Below are 27081 nucleotides of genomic sequence, written 5' to 3'. Positions count from 1 at the left end.
ACCAACTAAGGCCAATTGTGTGAAGTGTTTGTCTTGATAAAGAATCTGCACTATCTCTTGAATATTTGTCTGTCAAGGAATGGTTCTTGGCAAAAGAGTCTTATATGTCAAGAGGACAGTGGGAGTCTAAAAGTTCCTGAAAGATTTTCAAGAACTGGTCAAGAATAAAACCTATAGTTTATCTCTAGCGCATGACTTGAGGTTTGTAACCTATCGTGTTGACATATTCCTATTTCTGTGCCCATTCCAATTAAATTTGACTATGCATCTGAGTTCTACAAATTCTCAGTTGTTTACATAACTACTTGGAAGCAATGGCAGGCCCTTGTGTTGCAAGGTGGCAAGAATTTAAGATTGCACAAGTTCAGTCCATATGAGTTTGCATTTGTCACTAACCATGTCTTGTGATTATGGTTTTGACAAATTCACATGGATAGGAACACATACACCATAAAATCTAAGTGTCATAAAGTTTCTCTCTTATTCATAAAAATGATGATGACGAAACGCTTTCACTAATTAGATTTTAAGTAGATAGCAATTGTGATATTTGCATTCTCAAAGTCGTTAGTGGAGCATGTGAGGGTAACCGGCACACTAACATGGACTTGTCATAAATGGAAAAGGTCTAAACAATTGAGACTATGATTACGACATCCCTTTTCATAGTTCTAAACTTGTTTAGACACACATGCGATCTATCTAAGGAAAGGCGTATGAGTTTGATAAAGTTTTATCAAAGCATCTTTTATCAGAAATCTGAACATTGGTAAGAAAGTCAATAAAGTATTGATTTCGAGGAGTCAGCTGATTTCTGAATACATGTCAAAGCTAGTGGGAGCATAAGTGTTATGCTAATAATTATCATGTTAGTGGGAGCATTATAATTATGATAAGTATTGCAAGTTAGCAATGTCAATTATAGAAAACAAAAGTTTCAATTGGGAAAAGTTGTTTTCTATAATTAAGGGAGAGGAAATTATATATCATTTCAATTTCTATAAGCTTAAAATTGAGATTTTAATCATCTTTAGTCAAGGATATATATATATATATATATATATATATATATATATATATATATATGAATTTTGTGTTGGAATGGTTCCACATGAGGAAATTCTATATATATTGCGTTCTCAAATTCGATTATGATTACAACATCCCTGTTCATAGTCGAATTATGAAAACATGGAAAATTAAAAATATTGTAGCAAAGGACTGGTCTGGGATCATGTCTTTATGTGAGACACCATGAATCGTGTCGCATATACTTCGGATATAGGATCGATTACATGTTCTATAATATTTATCCTTTCTAAGTTTTTCCAAATGCCTAGGGCATTAGAGGGGAAAAGGTCTAGAATTGGATATGACTAAAATGATTAAGCAATTGTTGAGGACAATCTGAGGTTTTACCAAAGAATTGGTTGTTCAAATGAATGTACTTTGAATTTGAGACTTCGTTTCATGGAATTGATCTCCATTGGAATACTATGTAATGTCTGTTGCCAAGTCTTTGTGGCTTTGTGCATAGTCATTACAAGAGGATCAATGCATGTAAGTTTAGAACCTAACAGATTTCGGTAAATGGCAGGAATTTGGAATTCTTAAACTTACGATAAGGATTTGGGATTGTGAAATGAGAATCAACGGAATTATGTTCAATTGATCTATTCCACAAAGTAAGGATCATAGACAAACATAGTGTGCATACTTGGTGTATGGCATAACTATTGTTTGGACAAACATAGTGTGCATGTTTGGAGCATGGCATGACTATTGTTTTAATTCAAGTATTAAGTTGATTATTTGAAACATTAAGTAATGAACAATGTGTAATCAATATGGTGATAAGTTAAAGGTGTTTTATTTTTATTCATAAGTTCTGAGACCATATTGGATTCGGTTATTCTTGTGTTTCACTTTGCATGTTTTGACTTCCCGAATAACTAGGTTATTCAAACTATCCACAGTCGATCATACTTTGGAAGTAGGTATTGAGGCAAGACTGTCATGAAGGGTCTCTAGTTTGTCTGGGACAAAGTGGTTGCAGTGTTTATGAGTGCTTTTGGAATGAGATTCATGTATTGGATTCAACCCATGCTCATTTGAATCACTTCATGGATTTTATCACGTGTGAATCATGAGACGATAATATCTTATATTCTTCCAATGGAGACGTGTGAGTTTTAGTTGCGCGTCAGTTGCACATTGACATATGTAAACGCAACTAGTAACTTGGATGCTATAAAACATATCGTTGTGTGTAATTTAATGAGTAGGTACAAGTGAACACTTGGCTCAAAGTTTATCCATTCCTTTTACCATTGGAGGGAAAAAGTGATATATGTTGGCCCCTCGAATATTTAGTGATGACCCTCCTAAGTGTTTGGTCAAGCCTAGACTGATTTGATTTGTTCAATTAGTCAGTTGTTATAAATCGAAAATCGGGAAACAACAAATGGACAGAGAGAATGATTATAATCCATGTCTCAGTCCCTATGATATCTAGAATGGAGGAATATATGATCCCTTATCTAATGGACACGTCATTTGACTAGGTCAGAGTTCGGCAGCGGCTTTAAGAGCTACGATTTCTAGTCGGGATCTTGGAGTCATACACAATAATAGTTTTAGACTTATTCAAGTGGGAGACTATTGGATTAGATGTATGTGCCCATAACTATTATTGGTATGTACTCGACCTGAGAGTAGCATGGTCCATTTGGGTTGCATGGCATCGGAACAATTGAATAGACAAAATGAGAAAAATGATACTTATAATTTATATTAATATATTATAAGTTCTAATATATTAATATGAAATCACATTATTTAATTAATCTTTATCAATAATTAAGTGTGGACTCTTATATATATAGGATGGGCCAAGTTCATTTAGGTTGGGCTAAGCTTTCATGGATAGTCCATAGAGGTTCTATCCCATGGATCCTATGGAAATGAAAGGTCATGGGTATTAGGGTTTACATGAATGTAACCCTAATCCTCCACACTATATAAAGAGGTGTATGGTTCATGAAATGGCACTAGTGCATACACAAAAAAAGGGCAAGGCCGATTTCATAAGAGTGAACCTAAGTAACCTTCAAGTTATTCCAAGGGTTTTTGGCATTGTGTGAACCATTTGAGTTGCAAAACTTGGGGTACTAAGCTCTTAAAGGTTCAAGACTTCTAGCTCCATCCAAAGGTATGTCATTCTACTAGATTCTTGTATTGTATATACTTCATATTATGCTAGTTAGGATGAAACCTTGAAATATTGAATATTTGAATGTATAATAGAGAAAACATAGATCCAAGGTTTATAGGGTTGCATGTACACCATAGGAGTGTCAGAATTCTCAAAATCCCTTCAGACATACAATACTAAAAAACTAACTATACTCGCGCAAGCTCTGATATATACACAGGACTCATCCTCGCTTTTTGAAAAGCCAAACTCTTTGAGTTTCTCATCAAAACAAAGATTCCATCTACGAGATGCTTTTTCAATCCATAAATGGATTTCTCAAGCTTACACACTCTATTAGGGTACTCTACATTGACAAAACCCTCTGGCTGGTTCATGTAAACATCCTCAACCAACTTTCCATTAAGGAAATTAGTTTTGACATCCATTTGCCATATTGCATAATCATGAAATGCAGCTATGGCTACCATAACCCTAATAGACTTAATCTTAGCTACTGGTGAGAGAGTCTCATCATAGTCAACTCCTGGAGTTTAAGTAAAGCCCTTCGCAACCAGTCGCGCTTTATAAGTGTGTACTTTCTCATCCATGTCGGTCTTCTTTTTGAAGATCCATTTGCACCCAACTGTCTTACGACCCGACAGTTTGTCAACCAAGTTCCAAACATGATTGTCATACATGGACTGAATCTCGTTATCCATGTCCTCTTTCCACTTTGCAGACTCGGGACCCGCCATCGCTTCGTTGTAAGTGTTAGGTTCATCCAAATTTACCAGTGTGCTATCACTGATAAATGTATCACCTTCTGTAGTAATACAGAAACCATAAAACTCAGGTGTATTCCTAACTCTTGTGGAATGCCTCAGAGGTACAGACTCGTCAATCGGCTCAACGGGAGTTTACTCCTCAGGTTGATCACTAGCATTTGAGGTTCCCTCTCCACTTGACTCTTGAAGCTCTTCATGTTCAATTTTCCTCCCACTGTTTCCTTGACTTATGAATTCTCTCTCATAAAAGACTCCTCTTCTCGCAACGAAGACAACGTTGTCACTCAGTTTGTAGAAGAGATAACCAAAGAATTTTTGTGGGTAGCCGATGAAAATACACCTCTCACTCCGAGTTTGAGCTTTTTGTGAGTCTCGCATCTTACAAAAGACTCGCAACCCCAAACCTTGATATTTTCCAACGAGGGAACCTTCCCTGTCCATATCTCGTGAGGTGTATTGGTAACCTTCTTGGTAGGGACTAGATTAAGGATATGGTGGCAGTCTCTAAGGCACACCACCAGAATGAGATTGGTAATGAAGCTCGACTCATCATGGAACGAACCATGTCAACCAAGGTACGATTGCTCCTCTCAGCCACACCATTAAGCTGTGGTGTCCTAGGAGGTGTCAATTGTGAAACAATTCTACATTCCTTAAGATAGTCTAGGTACTTTATACTAAGATACTCTCCACCTCGATCGGATCAGAGCATCTTTATCTTCCTGCCTAGCTGACTCTCCACTTCTTGCTTAAACTCTTTGAATCTTTCAAAGGTTTCTGACTTATGCTTGATTAAGTTGACATAGCCATATCTACTATAATCATCAGTAAAAAGTCACATAAAAGCAGTTAGCATCCTTTGTGGCGGTTCTGAAGAGTCCACACACATCTATGTGTATGAAGTCCAACAAACCTTCATCCCTCTCACAAGTACCAATGAAGGGTGATTTAGTCATCTTTCCAAGCAAACAAGATTCATAAATATCATCTGAATTTAAGTCGAATGATTCCAAGTCCAGCCTTTTGGAGTTGGCCTATGCGCTTTTTATTGACATGTCCAAGATGACAATGCCGCATAGATGCTTTATCCAAACTAGTGGAAGAATCAATATGCAATACATTATTTCCTAATTTGTCTACAACCATCACAGTTTCATATACACCATTACAAGGTAATGCTTTAAAATCAAAAAACACCATTAAAATTAGCGTTTATTGCACAAATTTCATTATCAAATGAAAATGTGAAACCTTGTTTGTACAAACCATGAAAACAAATAATATTTCTCGCTATTTCAGATGAGTAACAACAATTATTCAAATCTAACTTTAACCCACTACAATGAAATAAAGAATAAACTCTAATACTGATGATAGGTGAAGCTTTCTTATTCCGCATGATTAAGTTTATCTTCACATGCTCCACATCCTCACCTCTTTTTAGTCCTTGTAAATCACAACAAATGTGAATACCACAACCTGTATCAAGGACCCAAGAATTAGTATGCGGTGAGTTATTAGACAATATAGTGTGAATACCTGCATGGGTGGGTTTTAGTTTCCCATCCTTAACATCCTGCAAGTACTTTGGGCATCTTCGCTCCTAGTGCCCCTTATCATGACAATAGAAGCACTCTGCTTCTTTTATGTCGGAGGATGGAGTAGCAAGACCGACTTTAGTCTTGCTAGAAGAGGACCTATCAAGAGACTTTCCCTTGTGACCCTCGGAAGGGGTCTTCCTCTTCTTTCCCTTGCCTTGCCCGGTTTCCAGGACTGGGGCAGTAGCAGTAGGAGTGGTTACAACAGATTTACCTTTGAGACCACTTTCAGCAATCGTCAAAAGGCCTTGAAGCTTGCTCAAAGTGACTTCCTCCATATTCATATGACAAGTCACGCGGAACTGATCATCACATGGAGTTAAGGACTGTAGAATAATATATATAGCTAGCTCCTCATCAAAGCTCACATTCAATTTGAGCATATAGTCCACAAACCTTTGCATTTTCTGCAAGTGGCCCGTGATGCGTTCACCATCCTTCATCTTTATTGTAATCATGGAGCATATGATTTCATACCGCTCTTGATAAGCAGTCTGATCGTATCTTTCCATCACGTCCTGGTGCATCTCAAAGGGGTAGAAATCCTCATAGGACTTTTGGAGTTTAGGAGACATAGTGGCAAGCATGATACAAGCTACCTTGATGGTATATTTCTCATGTGCCCTAAAATCAGCAATCTCCTGTGGAGTGGCAGCAGACTCATCAATTTCCTCAGCTCCTTGTCAAGGACATATTCTGTGCCCTCCTAATGAGTAACCATTCTTATGTTCCTAATAGAATCACTAAAATTAGTTCCATCAAAGATGACTCTCCCATAAAGGTTCATGAGAGAGAAGGAGTCGGTAGGGTTTGAGCCAGAAGCAACATTGTTGGAAGACATCTGAAAAAGAAGAAAGACAAAGTTTATATTAGATATAGAGTCCTTAATATAACACCCAAAATGAAATATTAAGGCTAGGACCCAACATAATATTTTACAATTTGGAAGAGGGATGTCGTAATCCAGGTTGCAAAATATTTGAAGGTAGGTAAATGACGATTTACCAATTTCCACCATGAAATACAAAATTGATTATTAGGTTTTAGATGAATTGAAATTTCTAGATTCTTTTGAGATTCATTGAACTTTTTGATGGCATGTTTAAATCTCGATTATGCCCTTCAAGTTTGTGACTGGGATAACGATGATCACAAACAACGTGTGAATAACCATGCAAGTATACTTGGTACTCTTAATGTCATTTATCACCTAGTTGATGTGTCGGTTAACCACACACGCTCCATCAATCCATGACAAGAATTAAGTTACCCATTTCCACACTTACTAGTCTATGTTAGTGTGTCGGTTAATCACACACGCTCTACTAATGACTTGGTAAGGTGCAAAGTGTAATTTCATGGGTTAACATCAGTTTCACATTTTCCTAAAGTAACTAAGATTGGGAATTTGTAAAACATTTAGTTACTTTATATCTATCATTATACTTTTAATGAGAATTATAGTCTTTGTCCTACCCGTTCGGCTAACGACCCACCACCAGTCAATGAAGCGGTGGGTGAGAGTGGACACTCATTAAACCACCATTTTATAAGCAGTAACCTTATACCCCCTTATAGATCGGCTTCGTGAATGAGGCCTGCTAACTGTAAGACTGACTTGTTCTTATACATATATATATATATATATATATATATATATATATATATATATATATATATATGTATAATTAAACTTATAATACTATAATAGCGTAAGGGTTGAATTTTAAACTTTGAAAATTCTAGGGTTTGAAATTAAAGTTTTAATGTGTGACTTTACAAATTCCAAAACTTGAGGGAAAGTTTTGAAACTCTTCAAAAGTTTTCAACTTCATAACATATGAGTTTAATTGTCTATTAAAATGAGACTCTTTATTTTTCTATAACCTATGACTCTTAATGATTCATTTAAATGAAAAACTACTGGAATTTCATAACTTGAGGGAAAGTTTTGAAGCATATTCAAGTTCATGATTAAACTCATATGTACAAGGTAATTCAAATCAAACAAATTCCATGTAATTAGAATAATCATATTAACTAATACAAAACATGAAATTTTGACAATCACCTTGCAAATGGATGAGCATGATCATTACCATATCTTAAAAAACATATTTTTATGATTCAAAATAGTTTGGGGGTAATGATCTTATCCATTTGTGGCCAAAAAACGGTTTTTCTGCACTTTGACCAGCCAACTCGGCGAGCCCATGAACTGGACTCGTTGAGTAGCTCATTTTATACATGTACTCGTCGAGTAGCTCATTTTATACATGGACTCGTCGAGTAGCTCATTTTATACATGGACTCGTCGAGTCCATCAGTGGACTCGACGAGTTCATCAGTCAGAATGCATAAAACTCGATTTTTTTCAACTTCAAACAACAAGTAACATCAAGTATAATTGAAAACAAGTTAAGGCTCTGATACCACTGATGGGTTTTGAGCATTCAAACACTCCTAAGGTGTACATGCAACCCTAAATACCTTGGATCTATGTTTTCTCTATTATACATGCAAACTTTCATTTTCCAAGGTATTAACCTAACTAGCATACAATACTTTGATACTTAGGTAATAAAACAAGTTGGATAACATACATTTTGTTGTAGCTTGTTGCTTGGAGCTTTAAGAGCCTAGGACCAATAGTGTGAATGCCTCAAGTTGAATCACAAATCACCACTAACACTTGAAAACTTGGAAGAGGACTCTCTCTAGCTCTTAAAATCGGCCACACTCTTGTGTATATTCTAGGTGTCAATTTCTTGAACCAAATGGCTTCTTATATAGTATGGTTACATTAGGGTTACACCATCTAAACCCTAATGTGCATGACTTTCCACATTCCTCATGATCCATGGGTTTTAACCTCTATGGAGTATACATGGGTCACCTCATAGGTTAAGCCGAACATAAGGAATCACGGATCATTAGCCCACATTATAAGAATGAATGATTTACACAATCAATCCCTATATATTTAATTAGTCTCTTTTGACCACAAAATTAATTCCAAATTAATTCTTGATCAATACTAATTAAATAATATGATTTCATATTAATATATTATAACTTATAATATATTAATAAATCATACATATCCTCTTCTCAAAACTCCAAATTGTTCCGGTGAAGTGCAACTCAAATGGACCATGCTAAATCAGGTCAAGTACATACCAAATATAGTTGTCGACTTTGACACCTTATCTAACAGCAACAAGTACTCATAACACTCCTCCGAGTCGGCTGGAATATAGTGCATATTCTAAACAATAAGTTGGATGAAATGCTTTCCATCCTGCCACTTTATTCAACCACCTTAAAGCTCAGGCTCCGACTGCAGAAGCCTATGACACCCTTACCTTGCAGATGAGCAACAACTTTCATAAGGTGTTTGAGCGTCTCTCAGAGTTTTAGCATTCAGCTTTTCTTGCCTCGGTTTCCAGCCCATCTGATGCAAGAGAGGGAGAAGGCACAAGAAAAAGAGATCACTCTATCTCTTGGAAGCCCGCCTCGGAGTTCAAACTCTGAGATGAGTCCGATGATGATTCTCTTCAAATCACTCCTACGGGTACTCCATCTGATGATGATGATGATGATGATGATGACAAGTACAACACAACTATTGTGATAGGAATTCAAGCTCCAAGGAAGTTTCCGACAAAAATTCTCTCCAAGGAAGAGCAAAGGATATGGTATGTTGTCTCATGGACATCATCCCTAGTTGACGTTCTAGAAAGAAGCCATGAAATGGATAATACGAAGACTAAGCTCACGATTGATGCATTCCAAGCCACCCAGTCAACGATTCCTTCAATTCCCTCACCAAGAATAGCTCCATTAGATGAAGGTTCTCCACTTCGCAAACATGATAATATTTTAGCAGATCCCCTAATTCCTCCTCGTCCTCCAAAGTTTACCATTGATTAGAACATGCATCATGTGATTTCTGTTCTCAACAAACATCAAGAAAAAGACAAAAGTCCTATCTCGGAATTTCACATATCCGAACCGACCACCAAATAGTCTGAAGGTTGGTCCCAGGTTCAAATAGAGTAGGCCCTAGAAGAGAGCATTCAGATCCTAGCTCTCAAAGACAATCCCAATCCAATGGTAGGTCTTTCCCCTCTATGTCGTGAAGGAATAATCCATGACTTGGACATAGTGCCATTCATGTATTATGATCTACCAGCCCAAGACTCGGACCAGTCTGATCTTCACATCTCTCCATACGACAAGTTCTACAACAAATTTGCTCCTCTCCACCCAAAAGATGACCCTCAATGATCATCATAATTGAAAGAGAATGGTTGCAGACTTTCTACTGCTTGAACGCATGTCCCCAAAAAGAAGTGTGGTCTCGGAAGAGAATAACCAAGATATATGGGTTCAGAAGGAAGGGTTTGACAAAATTGACTTAGACTGTCTGTTGCATATGTACTATCTCTATCGGAACAAGTCAACACAACTCACAGTCATGGATGCTGACTTCCCCTCAATTAATCTGATCGACATACTGACCATTACAGCTCATTCCGACCTCATCAAGATGATAAGATGAACATTGATGCCTACGCTGCTGCAATGAATTACTTGAAGGATTATGTCGCTAAGTTTTGGGGATGCGACTTCAAATTGGCTCATTTGTTCGGAACTAAAAAGTTCTTGGAAAAGATTGATTATAAACTATCTGAAGCTGAAATCTTAGTCGAAGGGCCTATATATTGATGAACCGATGTTCGGATACGTATACATGCAAAAGAAGACAAACAAGAAGGACTTCTTCAAAGTCTTAGACAAGCACCTCGTACCCTCCAGATTTCTTCAGAAGTTTATCTCAAATGCAGCGAATTCAGAAGCTCCAGAGCATGTGAAGACAAACTTCATGAGTCAACTTTAATGGTATCTTGAAGTCCAAAACTGGTTGTACAGAGCTCATGTGTTCATCCAAGAAGAAGTCAACTGAGCTGACCAGATTGCTAATTTTAGTTAGGGGGAGACTTTTGAAACATGAAAAGTGAACCTCTAGCAATATCAAGTATGAAGATCTGAAGTTAATAGTTTCCGAAGTGGAGATGGAGTCTTAAGTGAAGATCAATCCAATGTGGTGTAAAGATCCGAGATCAGTCTGTCTGTTTGAACATTTATTTTTTCTTTTCTTATTCATGATGTAACGTTTCATATGACTTTTCTTTTTGTATCTTTTAGATAATCAGATGCCAGTAGCTGATTATTAACCCGTCCTAGGAACAACTCTAAAGTTTGTATGATGCACCTCTTTAGTCTATTTTAAGGAGTATTTTGAATGATAAGAAATATGTTGAATTGTTACTCCAAAGATAGCAAAATTTCTCTTTAATTCACTTTCACTTTTCTCTCAAGTCAAGATCTTTCACAACATTCTTCTTGTTCATTTAATGTCTTTACATTGATTAGACTCCTAGTTTTACTTCATTTAATATTGAGTACTTTTTTGAATTACCAAACTCAACAAGAATATCTAATTAAGAGCAAACATTGATCTTAAAGATTAACTCAATGTTTGAGTTTTCAAACCTTGTCCTTGCACATTATTTCTTATACTCATGGTCACGATAGCTTATAGTAAACGAATAAAAATAGTTAGTAAATATATCATAAAAAGACTTACCATCATGTTCGTGTTGTGCATGACCAAATCATGCTGGAGGTGGTGGATACTCGGCTCGATTACCTTTATGTCATAGGCCCATAATATCCATCATCATGTAGGAAAGTATCACCCAACTAAACCCCATATATAGCCTCTAAAATTACAAGATGTACACAATAGTAACACAATATGAATAAAAGTTAGCCTAAAAAATTACAATATGAATAAAAGTTACATATATTGCATATACAAAACTAATACACTTTCTATTTAGCACCCTACTTTGTTTTTTTTTCTTTGTTTTTTTTTTCATTATAGCATTGTAGTTTCCAAATTACATACAAATACATATACAAAAATAATACTTTCCATTATAGCATCCTATTTTATTTTTGTTTTATTCATTTTTTTCATCTATAACCTTATAGTTTCCAAATTTCATACACACAAATACGGATATAAAAAAATAAAGCTTTCCATTATAGCATCCAACTTTGTTATTTCACTGTTTTCATCTATATCATTATAGCATCCAAATTGGATTCAAACACACAAACTATATACATAATTTCATTACATACAATTACACATATACAAAATTAATACACATTCCATTATAGCATCCTACTTTGTTTTTTTTTTTTCATTTTTTTCATTATAGCTGTAACACCCCTAATTTCAAAAGTACGATTTAAGAGTTTAAAGTGTAATTCTGAAGCAAGGACTCAACGAGTAGGTACGCTTACTCGCCGAGTCGGAGCGGGTTTGGATCGCGAATTAAGTGACCAACTCGCCGATTCAGAAGCTGGACTCGATGAGTTGGTGCAGGGATGAGAAAAACCCTAATCTTAAGGTTTGCACCCTATTTAAAGGGTTTAATGTCCTCCCCTCGGCTCCCTTAGCCCCTTTGAGATCCATTAAACAATAGCTCATTTTATAAGGCTATTGGAGGGAGATTGAAGCTTTGAGAGGTGTACTAGTGGAAGACACTTGAAGATCAAAAGGGTTTGCATCAAGAAAGTAGTGTAGATCCAGAATCTACTACAGTTTTGGGCACATCTTGGAGGTAATGAGTTGTTACCTTTCCTTGTTGCTTTCTAGATTTATTCTTGAATGAGATTTGGGGCCATTTTGGTATGATTGAGATCCACTTCGGGTTTGGAGTCCAGATCTGAGGTTGCTACTTCAGATCTAGACTTGTATTGGTCTAGAAAGTCATAAAGCATCAGTTATTGGATTGTTGGTGAAGCCCTTTTTGTTTAAAACCCAAGCCCTAGTGTGTTTTGGGCCTATATCTCTTTGGTTTCATGTAAAGTTTGCGACTTTATGTGAGGGATAGATTATAGAAGGGTGGATCTACATTTGGAGCCTTAGCATGGCTCGAAAAGCCTCTGAATGGATTGAGAACTGGAGAGACTCGACGAGTCACATGGGTGTACTCGACGAGTTGTATGAACACATGCAAGGACTTGACGAGTTGGAAGAACAACTCGGCGAGTCTGTTGAAGATTGCCTTGGACTCGGTAAGTCTGTTCTTGGACTTGGCGAGTCAGGTCACAGAACCCCAACCTCTTTTGGTTAAAGCCTTGGATTAGTGAGTCGGTTGGCGACTCAGTGAGTGGGACAGGATGGGACTTAGAGATCATTGGACTCGGCGAGTCTTGGGGCGACTCGGCGAGTTAAGTTGTGTCATGAGAGTTTTCTGGGTAACGGAACTCGACAAGTTGACAGGGTGACTCGGCGAGTAGAGTCAACCAGGAAGGTTGACTTTGACTGAGGACTTTGACCTTGACCAAAAGTTGACCAGTTTGACTTCCAAGGGTACTTTGGTAATATTGGTATTTATGGAATTGGTTCTTTGGTAGTGTTTAGTGGCGGTGATCGTGTCGGAGGCCGGAGCAGCTTGGTCTTATCTTTTCAGTTAGCAAATTTCAGGTGAGTTATCATCACTATATCAATAGGGTCTAAGGCACCAAGGCCGGCCCTTTTAGTTGTTATCTTGGTTACAGTATGCTACCTGTGGTTATGATCTGTTAGATTGGTATCAGAATAGACAGTATGTTGTTATGCTCATGTGATCCGTTAGGATTGGTATGTTAGTGACCTGGTTAGGTCGATGCCTTAGTCATGAGAGATTGCTATGATCGATGATCTGTGAGATAGTTATATCTGATATCTGTACTTGTACTGTTGATGTGCTTATTGATCTGTTAGATCGGCGTCCTGGTAATTAAGACATTATTATGTTAGTGACCTGGTTTAGGTCAGTATCCTGGTATATAGGATGATTCTGTGTTAGTGACCTGGTTTAGGTCGGTATCCTGGTATATAGGATGATGCTATGTTAGTGACCTGGTTTAGGTCGTTATCCTGGTATATAGTATGATGTTATGTTAGTGACCGGTTAAGTCGATATCCTGGTAAGGATGATGCTATGCTTTATGATCTGCTAGATTGATTTGTTTGCCTATGGACTGTCATGATTTCCTGTTATATGTACACATGGTTATTTGCTTGATGTTTGGGTTGAGGCGGTCCTGCTTTGTGCTGAAGGCCAACATACCCTACGAGCGATCCGGATAGATTGTAGGCCCGTATGCCGGTCCAGTCATACTGAAGGCTCGGATAGATCCAGATAGACTGAAGGCCCGGTGCTGGCGGTCCAGTCATACTGTAGATTCAGAGAGTGGACCAGGTGAAATGAAGGCCTGTTGAGAGCAGACCAGTCATGCTGCAGACTTGAGAGGCGTGGTTGTTCTGTATTGTGATACAATATGTTATGATTATGGATGTATGTGGTTGGTATTTTGGGGGTAACTCACTAAGCTTTCGGGCTTACAGTTCAGTGTATTGTTTCAGGTACTTCAGGAGATTGTGGCAAGGCGCAGGCATGATCGTACCGCTCCTCATGTTTTATGATTCATGTGATATGGTTCTGGGGGATACTCTGATGTTTAAACTATTTTGAAAATAAGATGTATGAACTTAATGGTTTTTGTATGAAATAAAATGTTTTAAATTGGCTCAAATTTTTGGTCGTTACAAGTTGGTATTAGAGCCTTGGTTTGACTGAATTGGAGGAACATGCGTGTGAATCCAGTCTCAAATCAATGAAGGATTTACAAAATGGTTTTCATAATAAGTAAAGGAGGATGCAGAGGGTACGATCAGCCAGAGCCAGTAAGTAGACCCCAAAATACCACACAAGTCATTTGATTATGTGATATGTTAGAACAACATGCTAGTACTAGGCTAGGGATCTTCAGGAATTGCATGACAGAATTGCCTGATTTCATGATGCCTATTAGCCTAGGGTTTTCCTTATATGAAATTGACATCCTTACTGTAGTTGTTTAGTGTATGCATCACGGCTGTGCATCATCAAGATCTTATAGCCTTAGAATGTTTGATTCGACCTTAGGGTAGAATTGGATATTCGAAAGTCTATCAGGTCCAGCGTTATGTGTGGCTAGTATACACTAATGCTGCAGGGTCGATGGAAGTTTCATGGATTGGGTGGGTAGTAAGAGGCCGGGAGGCCAGATATGCACTACTAGAAAAACAACCTTTTACGACGCTCATTGCGTGTCGTAAAAGGCTCAGACGACGCGCAAATGCGCTTCAAGGAAGGCTCTGTCATAAAGGAAGACGACACACTTTTGTGCGTCGTCTATAGACGACGCTCATTTACGACGCGCATTTACGACACACAATGCGTATCAAGGAAGGCCCTGTCATAAAGGAAGACGACACGCATTCGCGTGTCGTAACCTTACGACGCGCGTGTTAATGACACGCAATGCGTATCAAGAAAGCCCCTGTCAAGAAAGGCCATGTCATAAATGAAGATGACAAATATTTTTGCGTATCATAATTATAAATGTTTAAAAAAAGTATTATTTATAGATTTACTAATTGTCAAATTAAATAATACATTAAAAATCTCATAATACAAAATAAAATACCATAAATAACAAAGATAATTCATTTCACTAATATGTCAAATACAAATCATTATTCCAATAGTGAGTAAATGTTATAAAAAAAGAACTCATTTATATACAATTGCATTATCTAGCTTACTATGTGCCAACAACTCTCTGTGTGTTCACTTTTTCTTGAGTCTCGTTTCCTCCAAAGCTTCTAGCCATGCCAAAATATGATATCTTAGGGTTCATGTCCAAATCAAGTAAAACATTGCTAGCTTAAATTCATCAAGTCCTTGGCGTGAAGTCTTAGATAGAATCTTAACTGCAATCTCCAATCCTTCTAGAAGGCCCTAAAGATCATTATTGGCCATGTACCAGGATCAACCTGCAATCTCTTATTACTTGCAGCATCTTCTGCCTGTTTGACCAAGGTTGTGCCTTCAGCAGCAACATGCTGCATTGCGTCAAAAAGATAAAAACAGATGACAACAAATACAAATAACTGCATTCTACTTTAAAAAAATAGAATCCAACTCCTAAATCACAAACCTTTTTAAACATACAAGAGACAGGATCCAATCCATGGGGGATTTTTGGAAAATAGTCTGAACATTCTTGACAAATCATCAACCTGCAAGTGAAGGGTAGAAAGGGAATTGGAGCTTGGTGATGCTCATGCTGGTAATTGAAGCTTCAAACGCCAAGCCAGGTAGGTGATGCTCATGCTGGAAATTGAAACTTGGAATTGCTTTTCCAATAGTACGTACACATACACATGAGATGAGAATAAGAAACTACTGTATTTGACTAGATTTAGCTAATAATAAGCTAAGGAAGGGGAATGTTCTAAGAAGTTATTATGTATAGAATGAGAAAGAATAATAACCAAAAATCCTGTCTTAGACTTATTAAGTTTTCACCTATTTGTCTTTCTTCCTAAAAATATTCATTTGATCTGAATAAATATTATAAAACTTGGTTCATTGAAAGCAAGTATTAAATGGTCATGGTCATGGTCATGGTCACGGTCATGTAATGTAGTAGTAGTCTTATTCAATCTGGAAAATTGCAAATTTTGTCCCACTGCCACCCAGGCGAAGAGTAAAGACGTAAATGCCCTTCCTCATAAAGCCTGTGTTATTATGATTATGCTTAAAGTAAAAGACAGAACAGAAAGAATGGGAATGGAGGTTGAGTAGCTTATGAAGTAATACTAGAAGAAATCAGCATAAAGAGTTGTTTGTATTAAGCCAGAGAAACAGGATAAAAACAAACAAACAAACAAACAAACAAAAGTCAAATGAAATACATGTATAGACAATAAGAATAAGAGAAAAGCTTTAACTTACATATCCATCCATTGAAATGGGGCTGTGTGAGATACCGACAAATCCAGTTGACAATATTCAACGCACGGTATGCCCTAACAATACAATGCAAACAAACAGATTTTCATTCATAGCATCCTATTTTCTAAATGATTATTATACTATTTTTGATCATTTAAAAAACCATTTTTCATGGTTATCCAGCTTCATAATGATATCATGCCAAAATATAGAAGGGAGAATACCCAAGAAAGAAAACATATTGACCGATCAAATTGTCAACATTTCCACTTCGCTGCAGCAGAACCAACTGTGGGAGAATAGCAATAGCTTCCAAATAGATAAAAAATGCCCAACATATCTGCACATTCCTAATAATATTAAAACTGTACAACCTTATCTATTGCTACATTTTTATATCTTTATAACACTCCAATTAGGCTAAGCTTTTTTTGAGGAGGGCATTCAGGTCTTTTGGACAAGAGCCAGTCCATGTTCTTTTCAAATCTTCTTAATAATCAATATAACCACACTTATTCTCATATATAATTTTGTAATGATTAATTGATTATAACATGTTTCAGCACAAATACAATGAATTAACTTAACTGTAGTCTGCTTATAATCTTGGCACAAGGTGAAATCTTTATAACATCGGGTGGGTCCACACTGATATTCAAACATAAAACAAGAGCAACACATCTTGTTTTCATCTGCAGTTAAAAAACATCATTTTAGAGCTAACTATAAAGAAATACACTACCAATAACAACCCAACAAATCATAGCCTCTGATTTCAAATGCATAGCTGTATTCGCAACGAATGATCACAATTACAAGAACAACAACACTAATAGCATGTTGGGTTTAGCATATAGCAACAGAAGCCTCCAACAAATCTCTAAAGCAAATTACTTTGACGATCATGTGAACTCAAACTAACAAAACTAAACCACCCACTACAAGCTTTTTGCTTAATAACTGTTGGTGCAAGTAAGCCAGGTATGGCAAAATACAGCTTTATGTGGCAAGCATACATGATTACAGGTTATCCTACTCATCTAATCAGTATTAGTGGGAAACTAATAGGTCCAACAGAAACAAGGCATACACCTTGTCTGATAGCAGATTATCTCATAAGCATATAAAATGCAAAAGGAAATCGAAAATGATGAAAGGGTAAATGCAGGAAACAACAGATTACCCGGTCCTTAGGCCGCCATTTGGAGACCAACCCACTTTCAGCAGGAAACAAGATCACCACTAGCAAATACATACTTATAAACTTCCTACCCAAGAATCTCTTCATTCAGTTTCATCAAGTGGCTTACATATACTTTTTAGCCATTGCAACTCTCAATCAACTTCCTCCTCTTGTAGTCTTTGGAAGAACAGTCTCTCTCTTCCCTCTCCTTTTTATTCTCACAGTAACTGCTATAAAAGATGGGTACGAGGATTGGAGAAGACATAGATAAGACAGAAATGAGAACAACAAAGAATCTCTTGTGACAATCCCTTGTGACATGGTACTTATGTGGACAAGTGATCCTAGTGGCATTGCTTACATACAAACCATGAATTTAGATGGAGAGTTGGATTTAAAGACACGTTATGCTAGACAGGAAACATCCTTAATGCCATTAGGGTCAATATCAGGGGTAATTAGATGTGAACAACCTAATAGAAACATATATGAGTTCACAGCTAATAGAGTTAAATGGTCATAAAGTTTCCCTTAGTCAATCAAACATTATCTTACATGGGTGTTAGGTGAAAAACACGAAATGGGTTATAGGCGTTGTTGTGTATGCTGGACAAGAGACAAAAGCTATGCTAAATAGTGCAATTTCCCCTTCAAAAAGAAGCAGACTTGAACAAGCAATGAACTCAGAAACTATCTGGTTATCTGTTTTTCTATTCATATTGTGTCTTGTTGTTGCTATTGCGATGTGTTTATGGCTGATGAGTCATCAGGATGCAATTGATACGATTCCTTGTTACAGAAAGAGCTATCTTATAAAGGGAAAGTTTCCAGGAAAACCGTATAAATACTATGGGATTCCAATGGAGACGTTTTTTGCGTTTTTGAGTTTTGTTATTGTGTTTCAGATCATGATTCCGATATCTTTATACATCACCATGGAATTGGTTCGATTAGGTCAATCTTATTTCATGATAGAAGACAAACACATGTATGATAGCAGTACAAACTCAAGGTTTCAATGCAGATCCTTAAGTATAAATGAAGATTTAGGTCAAATTTGTTATGTGTTTTCTGATAAAACTGGAACACTTACTGAAAACAAAATGGAATTCAGAAAAGCTTCTATTTTCGGGAAGCATTATCATAATCCACCAATTTTGGATAAAGAGAATCCAGGTTTGACTTTTTGACATTTGACTTTCTTTTAGTAGTTTTATTTTATAACATTCTTTTTGTCAGTTTATAACATTCTTGTTTCAATAGAAGCAGACATGAAAGGAAAGAAGATAAAATCTGATATTACTGTGGATCCTGATCTCATGGGGTTGCTTCATAAAGGGCTAACTGGGAATGAAAGAATTTTTGCTCATGAGTTTTTTCTAACACTAGTAGCATGTAACACTGTGATTCCAATTCTTAGTCAAAGACATGCTACCCCTTACAATTAAGATATACACAATTAATTGCCGGAAAATGTGAGATTTTGTTACCATATATTGAGTCGACGCACCCAACTCACAAATGATGTTCAAATCGGCGTTCCAAAACATTAATCGATGTTCCCAAACTTCAATCGGCGATCTAAATCATCGTATAATAATTACATAACCAAATTATGTAGTGAAATCACACATTAAAGCAAATTCCAGCTGTATGAACACAAAATAAAGGCAAGTTAAACAAAAGTATGCGTAGATTGCTGGAAAGGGATATAGATACATGATGAACTCACCAATTAAAATCATAAACATAGATAGTGACATAGCGAATTTGCAGCGAGAACTGAGAAGGAGAGAAAACCTTATCAAAGAATGAAAGGATGCATCTCTGTGGTATGAGCTGATTGTGAGAGAGGTGTCGTTATAGAGCTGAATGGTGATGGCGGTTTACTTGATTTCTTCAATTTTACCCCAGACCATGACTATTGACTAGCCTCTAATAATTAGGTGTACATGCTGAAATGGTGTTGCCACGTGTATATATACTCTGTGTGTGTGTGTGTGTTGAAGAATAGTTAAAATGAAAAACTTAAATGCCAACTAGAAATGGCTCTACATAAGAAAACAAGTGAACTTAAATCCACTGATGTGTTCACTTTCACCTGCAAACCAAAAAAACATAAGTAACTTTCTGCTTCAAATCAAATCAAAAGTCAAAACCAAACAAAAGCAGATGCATGCCATTGCATAGAGACCTCGAAAAGCATCCTCCTTTTGAATATCATCCCGAATTTTGTTGACATTAAGAAATTTAAGTATTGTCAAATGATGTTTTAAGTAAAAATTCTAAGAAAAAGGAAATGAGGTTGAAGTTGTAAAAATTTTGGGACTTACATGGCTAAAGCAATATGCCATGCTTGCATGAAATGCTCCGTGTGAGGTGATAAAAGTTGAGGACAAACTTATGCAAGTCTACACAGGGTGATTGCACTATTTTCAATGACTTATTAAGCCCTTCACAAATAACATCAAAAAATACTAGATGATTCAGATGATAAACAAAAAAACAAATAAATAAATAAAGGACATTTGACACTTATAAAAAAGATAACTGATACTTGTCGCCATATCGGTTACTTAGCAGCAACCTCAAGAAACTCAGCTAGGCGGGGGTGCAAATGAGTTGGACAAACCTAATAAACAAAAAACACCAAAAAAGTTAATATATAGTTAGCATAAACCATTGTTAACAACTAGGCGTAATGAAATTGGATGACTATATTCCCAAATTACCCTTGCCAGGTCTCCAAGCAATGCAAATTGATATCTCGTACAATAGTTTTGAGTCCAACTCCATCAGCGTGTGCTTTTGAGTGAATTCCTTGGGATAAACCTTCCATATATGCTCTGTTAGCCCTTTCCTTTTTGAACAAAACACCATAGCGAGACTCCAAATATGTAATAATAATCGATCGATAGAGTTTCTACATAAGTTGCAGGTGATCAAAAATGGCGGAAATCAGGAAATGTAAAGTGTACCTTTAGCGAGATTAGGGTAAAGCCATCACGAATTAGAGCCATCATTGCCTATGGGAGACCTAGGGGAAGTTGATCGCCTCTATCCACCTGCCAAAAAAGTGAATCGTCTTCCCGTAAGTTTTCGGCTCTTTCTGCCGATCTTGCCGCTCAACCGGACCAGGGACGCCGGGAAGGAAAAGGACGTTGTTCTTCACCTCATACTCGTGGATGTGCCACATCGGCTTTTCTGAGTCCGGCAAGGTTAAGAACAGTTTTTATGTTATGATGTTTTCAACTCCTATTAACCAGGCATCGGCGACTGGATGATCGTAGATCAAGCACTGTCTCATATCCTTGTTTTGATGGCGACGGAGACGGCGGCATAAATGGAAGGGGGATATCAGAGCACAAAAGAGAGACAGGGGAGGCGGGAGAGAAAAGAGTCGAATGAGTGTTTAAAAAAGCCCTAGAAATTATCCCAATGATTTTCTGATATATGAATTGTTGAGATATACAGCAGAGATGGTATCGTGATTAGGGTTTGCAGAGAAAAAGGAAGAATAGAACGAAGGGGATCTTAAAGCGGGGTATTAAAAATTTTAAGAATTTTGAGGGGATTTCATTTCCCCCCTTTCAAGAACGTGCGTTTTAGTAAAAATCATAAACCGATAATCACAGAGGACGCACGTTTTAGATAAAGTACCCTCGGTGTTTTTATTTTGTTTTACATTAGACACTAATTTAAGGGCACACAATAATGTGTGACCTAAATCCTCAAATTTTTTGAACAAATGACACGTTTTTATTGTCACTCTCTTTTGCATAACATAAATCAGTGAGCGTCGTGATTTGCGCGTCGTAAAAGGGTCTTTTTCTTATAGTGATGAGATGTTTTGCATTCCTCTAGGAGTGAGGATTTAATCGCTGGCTACATCTATGTATATTGTTAGGGCATTATGATGATACTTGAGACAAATATGGGTAGGTGTGGAAGGTAGTATGGGCCCGTACTACTGAAAGCATAGGACCCATATGTGTGGCAAGGAAGTCACAACCCCTAGGGTCGGGTTTTGGAATTGTTTCCCTGTCATTGTATAGGTTATTAGAGACCTGTTGGTGTACTGCCTGAATGGTGGTCACAAGACGTCTTGTGACCGGATCCAGGTTAGGATCGGGAGCTGGCAGCCAGGATAAGCCAGCATTGTCAGGGGATCGTGTCAGGGAGATCCTCCGGGAGGAGACGATCGAGATTGTTCGGGGATAAATTCCAAAGATGATTGGGTCTTTCAAGACCGCCATGCTTGAGTATTTCGTCGAGCGTCATGCAGACATTGCTGAGACGATTGCCGCAGCAACTTAGGCAGCTGTAATGACGACAGGAAGAGGAGCTGGACGAGCTTCCCAGGACGGGGACATGTTATTGGTACATAATCAGATGAGCAGAAGGATACGGTTTTCTGGGAGCATAAAGATGAACTGTACTTGTTATATTTCCGCGGGTTGAGCGGGAGAGTCTAGCTTGTGGGTTTATAGATTTGAGCCTCGGGGGTTTGCTCAAGGTCGAGTTATGAGTTGTGGGAACTCCGGAAAGGAGTGATGATTATGTTCAGCTGGGGTTTTGCAGTTGGAAGTGAAATGGTTGATTGGTGAATTGGACCATCGTTTGGTACGGCAAGGATTACACCCTCTCAGTTTCCGAGCTCGAAGGAGTGAGCAGGCTTGTGACCCCAGGATCAGGTGTATTCCAGCTCGGGGTCTGTTGGTTACAGGAATAGGCAACATTATTTCAGTGCGGGTGAGCTCAGGAAGGTCGACGTGGCATAAGTGTTGTGAGGTTCGGTTTTCCTTGGACCTCTTTTATTGGATGGAAAGGATTGATTGTGCGATCTATTGCACTTTTGGGACCGTAGACTATGTCTTGGGAGTGGTTGTAGCCCGGTTTAGGGTAGAGGTTGTTTCAGCTGTGGGCATTTGAGTTAGTGAGTGAGTCAGGGTGTGAACCGTGAAGAGAATGATTTCTAAAGCCCGAAGGCGGGAAGCTTGTTTGGAACACCTTTCGAAAAGGGGTTTTATGTGGGAGGACTGTGGGTGCAGTCCCACATAAGGGTGATTCATCATTGTCAGGATTTAGTGGTTAGCAACCATTAGTGGTTGACATATTAAAAGCGCCAAGAGAAGTAACTCGTTGTCGGGGTATTAGTTGGAGCATTTATATGGTGGTCTTCAGGAAGTGAGTGTAGAGTCATTCACGCATTAGTGATTGTCGGTTTCACTGGGATTCGGGAAGTGATCATCTGATTCTTAGAAGTGTGTGATGAGTCGGGTCTAGCTAGCAATGGAACACTAGTGGGAAGGGGATGGTTGTCATCAGATAAACCGTTGGGAAGTGAGGAGGATTGAGAATCCCCCAATCTTCATGTATTATGAAGGCTTAGTTGAATCTAAGTGGGGGAGTGTTAACCTGAGAGGCTGAAGTGGAAAGGTTTTGAAATGGGGATAAGTTTCACAACCTGATAGGGAGAACAGAGGTCCTATTGGCTGCTTAGTTGAGGGTTGTGTTGTCTGGGGATCGGCAAAACTCCCCAGCATAAGAACATGTCTTTTGGATGCTTGATAGCAGAAGTTGGGTAACCATGTTGGGGTCCTAGTCAAGAATCGAATTCAGTTCGAGTTTTCGGTTGAGGGTGTGCTCGACTCTAAAGGTTTTGGATTGATAGATTGAGGGTTTTGTTAGATGTCAGGGCTCAGCAGTGCATTCAGCACAGGAGTGTGGGTTACTTAGGGTGTATGGTAGACACGCGGGCCAGGGACAGACCTCGTATTTCCGAGAAGGTGGACGATTGACTGAAGGCCTGGTATGGTGGTCTAGTCATGCTGAAGACTCTGTTTATGTTGTAGATCTATGTTCGGGTATTGAGTAGGTTGCTATGCTTTGGCACTCAATAGGTATGTTCCACGTATTGAGCATGTTGCTAGGGTAGGCTGAGGACTCCGGTGTATCTTGGTTGATCGGAAGTTAGTATTAGGGGTTGGGCGGAGTTCAAAGAATCTTGGTGATCTCATCCGTTCGGAGTGTCTCCGAGGTTTCATCTTCTTGGATCGGGTAATACTCTAGTTGGGGATCGAGAATGGATCCGAATGGGTGTTTAATTAAAATGTTGGATCCAGCGGTGTTGTTAGCCGAGAGTGTGGCATGATCGGAGCAAGTGATAAACAAATGGGGCAGGGAACAGACCATGGTTTCAGGAAAGGTAGTTGGTCGATGTGAGGCTTGGGTTTAGGCCATGGAAAGGATTCCGGGAATGGAACTGGAGTTCAGAACCCCAAGAGGGCTAGAGCAGACTGCATGGGAGAGATTCCCGGGAAGGATGGTTCAGGGTGACGTACGACAATTTTGAGCGGTCCGGATAGACTGAAGGCCGGAAGGCATACCATTCAGGCCGAAGGCTCAGGGAACGGTCCAGACAGGCTGAAGGCCCGGGAGGGCGGTCCAGACATGCTGAAGGTTCTGAGAATGGTCCAGATAGGCTGAAGGCCTGGTAAAGTGGTCCAGTCATGCTGAAGACTCTATATGTGTTAAGTGGATCTATACGCGAAGAATCATGCAATAGCAATCGATGTGGTCTGGCCCCAAGTATTGATCATGATGATGGAGTTGGCTGGAGGCCGTGCGTGGGCCTTGTTGGTTATGTGATCGGATTCGAGGTGTATGGGAGTTCGAGAATAGCAGTTGCTCTACATGGTTAGTGTAGAGTGGAGTTTAGCTCAGTGGCACTTATAGGTGCGGTAAAAGTTGTTAAGTAGACTTCCTGGAAAAGAAAGTTATGTAGCTCCGAAAGGAGTGTGAGTCCTCTAAAAGGAAGGAAGTAGAGTAAATGGATGATCGAAAGTGCTCTAGTTGATGGTGCTAAGCACTAAGATTGTACCAGATGTGTGGAAGCACATACGGGTTGGATGCCCGTTGAGATTGTGGAACGGTTAGCACTGGCGCGGAGTCAGGGGAGATCGGAAGTGATGCATGGGTAGATCCTTGGATCCCGAATTATGGTTGTGGTCATGAGTTATGTGTGTAGTGGTGTTTCATCCTAGGGATGGATGGACCATCGTAGGCATGCCTGGTCTTCCAGCCCGAGGCTGAGTGGGCCAGGTATGATGTGTATGGACGTTACGGCTGGATGTTCAGGAGGGTTGCTTGGAAGCTATGAAATGTTCCATCTTGTCAGTGCGGTAAGGGTTTTGACCCAGGGAGGAAACGAGATGAGTTTCCATCGGTGCAATTTAATAGAAGTGGTGCCTGATGGGCGAGAGATAGCGGGATAATACTAGGTCAAGACCCGGTGGTTTGGATTGGTATCTAGTTTTCGCAGGTGGCGAATGAATGCATAGGATGGAAGTAAGGTAGCGTCTTCTAGTGGCACTTAGTGATCCGTGTTGTTATCAGAGAAAGGAAGCCAGTGGCCGGCTTGAAGCAATTATCAAGACCCAGCAAGGGAAGAGATGGATTTTAGGGATTCGATAGCAGTGTTTGAAGGAATCTAGGTCGGTTTAAGACTAGTGGATACATTGTGGGAATATCATTCGGAAGTTTGTGTTGCAGCAGGCTTCGAGGACAAAGCCTAATTTAAGTGGGGGAGAGTTGTAACATCCCTAATTTCAGAAGTACGATTTAAGAGTTTAAAGTGTAATTATGAAGCAGGGACTTGACGAGTAGGTACGCTTACTCGCTGAGTCGGAGCGGGTTTGGATTGCGAATTAAGTGACCAACTCGCCGAGTCGGAAGCTGGACTCGACGAGTTGATGCTGGGATGAGAAAAACCCTAATCTTAGGGTTTGCACCCCATTTAAAGAGTTTAATGTCCTCCCCTCAACTCCCTTAGCCCCTTTGAGATCCATTAAACCCTAGCTCGTGTGTATAAGGCCATTGGAGGGAGATTGAAGCTTTGAGAGGTGTACTAGTGGAAGAAACTTCAAGATCAAAAGGGTTTGCATCAAGAAAGTAGCGTAGATCCAGAATCTACTGTAGTTTTGGGCACATCTTGGAGGTAATGAGTTGTTACCTTTCCTTGTTGCTTTCTAGATTTATTCTTGAATGAGATTTGGGGCCATTTTGGTATGATTGAGATCTACTTCGGGTTTGGAGTCCGGATCTGAGGTTGCTACTTCAGATCTAGACTTGTATTGGTCTAGAAAGTCATAAAGCATCAATTATTGGATTGTTGGTGAAGCCCTTTTGTCTAAAACCCAAGCCCTAGTGTGTTTTGGTCCTATATCTCTTTGGTTTCACGTAAAGTTGCAACTTTATGTGAGGGATAAATTATAGAAGGGTGGATCTACGGATTGGAGCCTTAGCATGGCTCAAAAAGCCTCTGAATGGATTGAGAACTGGAGAGACTCGACGAGTCACATGGGTGTACTCGACGAGTTGTATGAACACATGCATGGACTCGACGGGTTGGAAGAACAACTCGGCGAGTCTGTTGAAGATTGCCTTGGACTCGGCGAGTCTGTTCTAGGACTCGGCGAGTCAGGACGTAGAACCCCAACCTCTTTTGGTTAAAGCCTTGGATTAGTGAGTCGGTTGGCGACTCAGTGAGTGGGACAGGATGGGACTCAGAGATCGTTGGACTCGGTGAGTCTTGGGGCGACTCGGCGAGTTAAGTTGTGTCATGAGAGTATTTTGGGTAAGGGAACTCTGCGAGTCGAGGGGGTGACTCGGCGAGTAGAGTCAACCAGGAAGGTTGACTTTGACTGAGGACTTTGACCTTAACCAAGAGTTGACCAGTTTGACTTCCAAGGATACTTTGGTAATATTGGTATTTATGGAATTGGTTCCTTGGTAGTGTTCAGTGGCGGCGATCGTGTCGGAGGCCGGAGCAGCTTGGTCTTATCTTTTCGGTTAGCAAATTTCAGGTGAGTTATCCTCACAATATCAATAGGCTCTAAGGCACCAAGGCCGACCCTTTTAGTTGTTATCTTGGTTATAGTATGCTACATGTGGTTATGATCTGTTAGATTGGTATCAGAATAGACAGTATGTTGTTATGCTCATGTGATCCGTTAGGATTGGTATGTTAGTGACCTGGTTAGGTCGATGCCTTGGTCATGAGAGATTGCTATGATCGATGATCTGTGAGATAGTTATATCTGATATCTGTACTTGTACTGTTGATGTGCTTATTGATCTGTTAGATCGGCGTCCTGGTAATTAAGACATTATTATGTTAGTGACCTGGTTTAGGTCGGTATCCTGGTATATAGGATGATTCTATGTTAGTGACCTGGTTTAGGTCGGTATCCTAGTATATAGGATGATGCTATGTTAGTGACCTGGTTTAGGTCGTTATCCTGGTATATAAGATGATGCTATGTTAGTGACCGGTTAGCTCGATATCCTGGTAAGGATGATGCTATGCTTTATGATATGCTAGATTGATTTGTTTGCCTATGGA

The 27081-nt window shown here is 38.9% G+C and overlaps 2 pseudogenes; one reads left to right on the top strand and one right to left on the bottom strand.

The window, feature by feature from the left end:
• The first annotated feature begins 17994 nt into the window (after window positions 1-17994).
• Window positions 17995-19123, top strand: LOC145089606 (phospholipid-transporting ATPase 1 pseudogene; annotated as a pseudogene).
• A 1153-nt stretch (window positions 19124-20276) lies between these two features.
• On the bottom strand, window positions 20277-21012 carry LOC145089605 (oil body-associated protein 1A pseudogene; annotated as a pseudogene).
• Between the last annotated feature and the right edge of the window lie 6069 nt (window positions 21013-27081).

The sequence above is a fragment of the Lactuca serriola genome, chromosome 2 (genome assembly GCF_051521515.1).
Source record: "Lactuca serriola cultivar US96UC23 chromosome 2, Lser_US96UC23_V15, whole genome shotgun sequence".
Classification (NCBI taxonomy): domain Eukaryota; kingdom Viridiplantae; phylum Streptophyta; class Magnoliopsida; order Asterales; family Asteraceae; genus Lactuca; species Lactuca serriola.
Note: the sequence above shows the minus strand (reverse complement) of the source record. Positions and strands in the feature narration are given on the sequence as shown.